The sequence below is a fragment of the Pituophis catenifer genome, unplaced genomic scaffold, assembly GCF_029215685.1.
Source record: "Pituophis catenifer annectens isolate HBS135680 unplaced genomic scaffold, rPitCat1.0.hap2 SCAF_2, whole genome shotgun sequence".
NCBI classification, from domain to species: Eukaryota; Metazoa; Chordata; class Lepidosauria; order Squamata; family Colubridae; genus Pituophis; species Pituophis catenifer.
This window is the reverse complement of record NW_027256882.1, coordinates 284375011-284381010: the sequence shown is the minus strand read 5'-3', so window position 1 is coordinate 284381010 and position 6000 is coordinate 284375011. Positions and strand designations below refer to the sequence as shown.

Here is a 6000-nt window from a genome sequence, read left to right as displayed (position 1 = left end):
CCAGTGGAACAGAAGTTGCCTTCAGAAGTTGTGGGAGCTTTATCGCTGGAAGCTTTCAAGAAGAGACTGGACTGCCCTCTGTCAGAAATGGTGTAGGGTCTCCTGCTTGGGCGGGGTGTGTGTGTTGGACTAGAAGGTCCTTTCCAGCTCTGTTAATCTGTTAAAACCCCACCGCAAGAAAGCAAACCAAGTCTAGCCTGAACCCTTCCCGTTCTCTTTTGAGGACGGGCGGCAACTTCGAAACTAAGAAAACACACCCGTCCTCTCTCTCTCTCTCTCTCTCTCTCCCCACACCACCCTCAAAAAAAAAAAAGTTCATGGCCGCGCCCTCCCGCGTCGTTCTCCAGGGAAATCTTCCAGCGCGTCACGGGACGGCTTGTGAGCATGCGCAGCGCGCTCGCCCCCGATTGGGGAGATCGGGTTGCGGAGCCTCATTGGGGAGGAGAGAGAGAGAGAGCGAGAGCACGGGAGCCAAGGAAAGAGAGGGGAGGAAGAAGAAAGGAGGAGAAGGGGGGGGGGGGAGAAAAAAAAAACCCGGATGTGGCGCATGCGCAGCGGGGGCCTGACTTGGACGCGTCTGCGGCAGCGGCGGCAGCAATAACAACACGACGACGACGCAGGCGGCGGCGGTCGCCGTCCGTCGCTCGGAACGTCCTTCCCTCGCGCCTGGAGGCCGTTGGCGCGCGCGCGCGCGCCGTGAGGGAGCCGCGCCGCCCCTCCCCCCCTCTCTCTCTCGGGGAAGGCGGAGCGAGGAGAAGAGCGGCGGCGGAAGAAGAGGAGGGGAGGCGGGGGCGGTGAGGCCCCTCGCAGGCCGGCCGCGGCGACGGCGGCGGGGGTCCCGACTGAGGCCCAGGTAACGCCCCTTCCCGCCTCGAGCCCCAGCTTGGGTTTCCCCCCCCCCTCTCTCTCTCAGCTTCTCGGGGCAGCGCGGTCGCCTTCAGTGCCAGAGAAACTGCAGCTTATGACCATTTTGACCGCCTCCTCCTCCTCCTCACAGGGCGGCGGGGACTGCAACGCCCATCATCCCCAGCCTGCTGGGAGGGAAGGGAAAGCGTGGCCCCACAGCTCTTGAGGGGGAGGCTGAGGCGGCAAGCCGCGTTGGCGAGCGAGAAGAACAAAGAGCCTGGCTTGCCTCCTCCTTCCTCCTCCTCCTCCTCCTCCTTCCCCGGGGAGACTCTCCAAACGGGGCATGTTTGCTTGGGAAGTAAGTTGCCCGGAGTGGAGGCCCCGTCTTCGCCTCTCCACAAGTGCCCGGAGACCAAGGAGGGGGGGGGGACGACGTCTCGCCATGTCTGCCTTACCTGCCTTGAGCCCGCTTTCTAAAATGGAGCTGGAGCCGTTTTTTTGTTTTGTTTTTTTTCCCGGGGCTGCAGCTGCGCTTCGGTTGCTGCTTGCAGCAAAAGTCGGGGAGGGGGAGGGGTATCACCAGGAGAAAAATAAAATAAATAAATAAAAGAAAAAATAAATGTATCGCGACAAAGAAGGATGATGATTGATGGAACCGGGACCGGGCGCGGGTAGCTTTTGGGTTGTCGTCGTTGCTTTTTTGTGAGGATTGTTTTTTTTTCTTTTCTTTTTCTCTACTCTGTTGGGTTACTTTGTTTCTTGCCAACGACACTTTTCCTGACCGACTCAAAAAAAGGGTTGTTGTTTTTTTTTGAAGGGGTGGGAGTGGGGGAAGGCGAAATCCCGGGTGAATTCGGGTTTCCACCTGCCTTTGGTTTTTTTTTTTTTTTTTTTTTTTAAATTCCTCGCAGGACTTTTTGTTTCTGGGGGGGAGAGGGGGGGATGGAAGGGGAAATGCGCGCGAGATGAAGTCCTGCGAGGAATTTAAAAAAAAACAAAACCAAAAGTCCCACGGTATCGAGTTGCCAAACTTTGGATCTGGTTTCTTTCCAGATGGGAGGAAAATATCGGAATAATTGGTGGCGGCGAAGGCTTTTAATAGGCGCTGGATTGAAAGTTGTCGCTGAATATATGCTTTTATATCTCTTTTCTTTTATGTACACTGAGAGCATATGCACCGAGACAAATTCCTTGTGTGTCCAATCACACTTGGCCAATAAAAATTCTATTCTATTCTATTCTATTCTATTCTATTCTATTCTATTCTATTCTATTCTATTCTATTCTATTCTATTCTATTCTATTCTATTCTATTCTATTCTATTCTAATGTTGATTGTGATGGATAGTTGCATAATATTTCCAATATAGAAAGGGTAAAAAGTACTCGGTTTCCATGTTCCGCTTGAAGGGGGGGAAAAAACCCTGCTTTCGAGGATAGTATTTCCTGTATAGGTAGAAACATTATGTGAAAATATAAGATTTTTATCTTTGTTGGTAGCATTGGTTACTTTGTTACTGGCATTGTTATAATATAGAGTAAGAAACTTGATCGTAGTAGATTTGTTTCTGTGGCACTGTTCTTTCTATACCACTTGTTTTTCAATATTAGTCAAACTGAAACCTCTGTTTAAAAATACTGTAGAAATGAAAACTTGATATTGGATATGAAAACCAAATTAGCATATTAGATATTAGCTATTAGCTATTAGGCAGTTCAGAAATCTTCCCAGTATCTGGGGATGCTTGGTCTTCTTTGAGGGTTGAGAAATACGTAGATGATCACCTTGACATTAAAATTCTTGAAACTTTAAAATAGATTAGAAACTGTAGAATAGATGATTCTGACTCTCCAGAAGTGTCTCAAGCATAAACTTCCTTGTGCCTATGGCAAGAAAAAACTAATCTGGATTTAAGGGAAAAGAATCAAATCTTCAAATTGATTCTTTGATCTAAAATCATTTTAATGTTTTGCATACCCTCATTCTGTCCAATGCTGGCCTTCTGATGATAGGATATATGTGGCTTTTTTCCTTTTCCTCCTGTATTGCTCTAGAAGGTTAGAGAACTCTCTGGATGGGTTCCTGCAGTACTGGAAAACTGGAAAAACAAAAGGGGAATATCCATTGTTATTAGAGGAAATTGCTTTTCTAGATGAAGCCCAACAACAATTAGAAAAGTTTAAATTCCTCTCTATTTCAGAAGAGCATTTGCAAAATTTGTTTATGAGTGGTAGAGCGTGGTTTATGAGTAGTAGAGCTTGATAGGAATTTCCAACAATCTATATGGGCAAGCTTAGGTAAGATCTCAATTAATTTAGTAAGGATTTTATCTAATTACAGCAATATTCTTCCTGTTAATAACCCCCTCTCCCCAAAAAACCCTGTTTAAACTTCTTGCAATCAATCTTCCACCCATGTTATTTCAGTACTATTGAACTCGATAACCACCTCATATTTAGATGTGGCTCTTTTTATGTCTTCAGTTGAGCGACATCTCTGAGATTCAGTTTCTTTTGTAAACAGTTGTGCATTATAAATACACTCCTACTGTTCTTCAGATTAGCCATCCAGTTTCCATTCTATTTAAAATGTATTAAGTGACAATTAAGAAAATGAGATCTCATTGCAAGTTATTTCCTGACAACATTTATAATTTGTCATTTGCTTCTCACATTAAGGTATATGTTATATATTATAATTCTGTAGCATTATGATTAGTCAGCATATAAGAATGTACATGCTTATAGTGAACTTAACCCAGTTTTCTGAGTTTGCACAACACACTTAACTGGCTGAGATTGCACAATAAATTTGGTTCACATGTGCTCGCTGCTTTATGGTTGATGCATCTTGTGAATAGCCTTACTGAGAAGCAAGTCCCATTGAATTTAATGGTGCTGATTCTCAGGTCCTAGTTTATGTGTTGTTCTGTAATAACTGATAATATTCATGCTATTCTTCTGAAACCATTTTTGAAACATTAGTCTTTCTGTTTACATGCAGTGTTTTTTATCCTTTTTAATGCTAATCTTGAATTTTCTTGCATTTTCACACACAGATTATTATAAATGATTTTTTGTTTTGTTTTTTCTTTTGAACTTGAATTTCTTTTTGACAATATTTTGATTAAATACTTGATTAAAAATTCACATAATAGGCAAAGAGAAATGCATCAGGTTTATTTTCTTGCAGCTGGATTTGGCTTCCATCTAATGATCAGTTTTATAGTCTGAAATGTTACTTTTTAATCCTTTAATTCATGTCTATATATGCATTCTCTTTCTGAGAATCTTGCTCCTTGATAGAGAGGAAGTTGCCATTGGAAATAACAATATATTATACATCTAAGACCACCCCTGATCTAAGATGATTTAGTGAGAACATGTGCCCTTTTTTAGTGGACTTTTTGGATGTTAATGGACTCCCAATTCCTGTGAGTCCCCCAGTAACATGGGGGGGTGTCAAGGTTCAGAGCAGTCTTTACACTATTTTACTGCCTACAGAGATAAAGACTTTTGATATAGTATCTTTTAATTAGTTTCTTCCTTGTTATGGCCAATGTTTTTCAGGCCTTTGGCTTGTTAACTAGGCTTTTCCTTATTGTAATGGCGTTCTTATTACAGTTCTTGTAAATTGTTTGGTGCCTTACCAAGTGTAAAATAGGATAGAATTTCTATACTAATTAAATAAAGTTCATTTTTTAAAAACTGTAGAATAGGGGTAGGCAATTAATTTTCTCAAGGGGCCACATGAGAAACTGAAACTCTTTCAAGGGCTGAAACAATAAGTTTGTGAAAGTAGAATAGGCATGCACACATGCATAAATTGAAAAAAAAAAATAGCAGCCACCCTCAAAACAAAAGCAGTGAAGTTTTATTGTGTGCATGGTATACTGTTAATTGTATTTGATATTTAATTGCGGATTGGCCTCACAGAGGCTGGACAGGGACAGCCAAAGAGCCGGATTTGGCCTAGGGGCTGTAAAATGCCCAAGTCTGGTGTAGAAGAACATTTTTATACTGTAAAGAGAAGGGACATAATCAGACAGATTAAGACATCCCCTGATAATAAGCCCAATCGGGCTTTTGAGTGCATGGCAATAAAGCCAAGTGCTTATTTCAGGGTTCAAAAAAGTATAAGACAGGGTCTTATTTTCAGGGAAACACGGTAGTTAAAAATATTATTTTGTAGGGAAAGGAAATAAAACACATCATTACATCTAGACATATACAAGATTTAAATTATCAGGATTGCTGATTTAAATTTATTTCAATAGAATCAGACTTCAGAAAATAGAGTTCAGACCACCCCCTACTAATTTCAAGAAACATATCCCCCTTTCCCCCTTTGTAGAACCATAAAGCCTTTGCGGGCCATTATTCCTACTAGTAAAATTATTCTTCAAAACTTCCATACTACAGCAGGAAATGCTTACTGGCTCAGCATCTCATTTTGGGAAAAACAGGGTACTAAAGTATAATTTATGTTTGAAGAAATAAAGTTTATCATAGTTTAATTTATAGAATATGGGTAGGAAATGGTCAGTCTTACCCATCCATGTACCCATCTGGCCTGTTGAGGCTTCCCCATTTCTCTTGCAATATATTAGCCAGGTGAGAACTGGAGATGAGCACCACCCCTTAGATTGGATAGACTGGGCAAGGAAAACCTTTACTGTTACCTTTTTTTGCCATGTACTCCTGCAGATCATTCCACCCAACTTTACCAAAAAGGTAAAGCTATCCCTGAATAAAACTCAACTTCCTGCGATTCATCTAAACAGTGATTTTGGCATCAGAATTCTGGAACTAGTTTTCCATTGCCTCCCTCCCTTCCTTCTTTTTTTACTTCTCCAACTACCTACTAGTAGCTAACATCTGGAATTCCTGGATGCCTCTGAATTCCACTACCAAATAGACTTAATTTTGCTTAGTTTCCAAGATTAGCCAAATCTGGCTAGGTACTACAGCAGTTAATTTTCTATTGTTTCCAATAAAAAAAGAACTTTACAAGACAAAAAATGGATTTTAAGAAAGAAATTAAATGGTTTTTGCACTGGTTTTTTTTTTTTTTTTTTAATGATAGGGTCTGACAAATTGGTGTGAGCAACCATTACATAAGGAAATGTTGCCTTTAGAGAAATGTTCACCATC

At 41.7% G+C, this 6000-nt stretch overlaps 1 protein-coding gene across 3 annotated transcripts in view; it reads left to right on the top strand.

The window, feature by feature from the left end:
- The first annotated feature begins 564 nt into the window (after window positions 1-564).
- Window positions 565-6000, top strand: part of SMAD4 (SMAD family member 4) — a 34787-nt gene continuing 29351 nt past the window's right edge. For 2 of the 3 annotated variants that reach the window (XM_070938935.1, XM_070938934.1), the window contains exon 1: window positions 566-853. The gene's annotated coding sequence lies outside the window, so the exon portion shown is untranslated. Of the gene's footprint in view, window positions 854-6000 lie in introns of all 3 variants that reach the window. The other variant, XM_070938936.1, reaches the window with a different exon arrangement.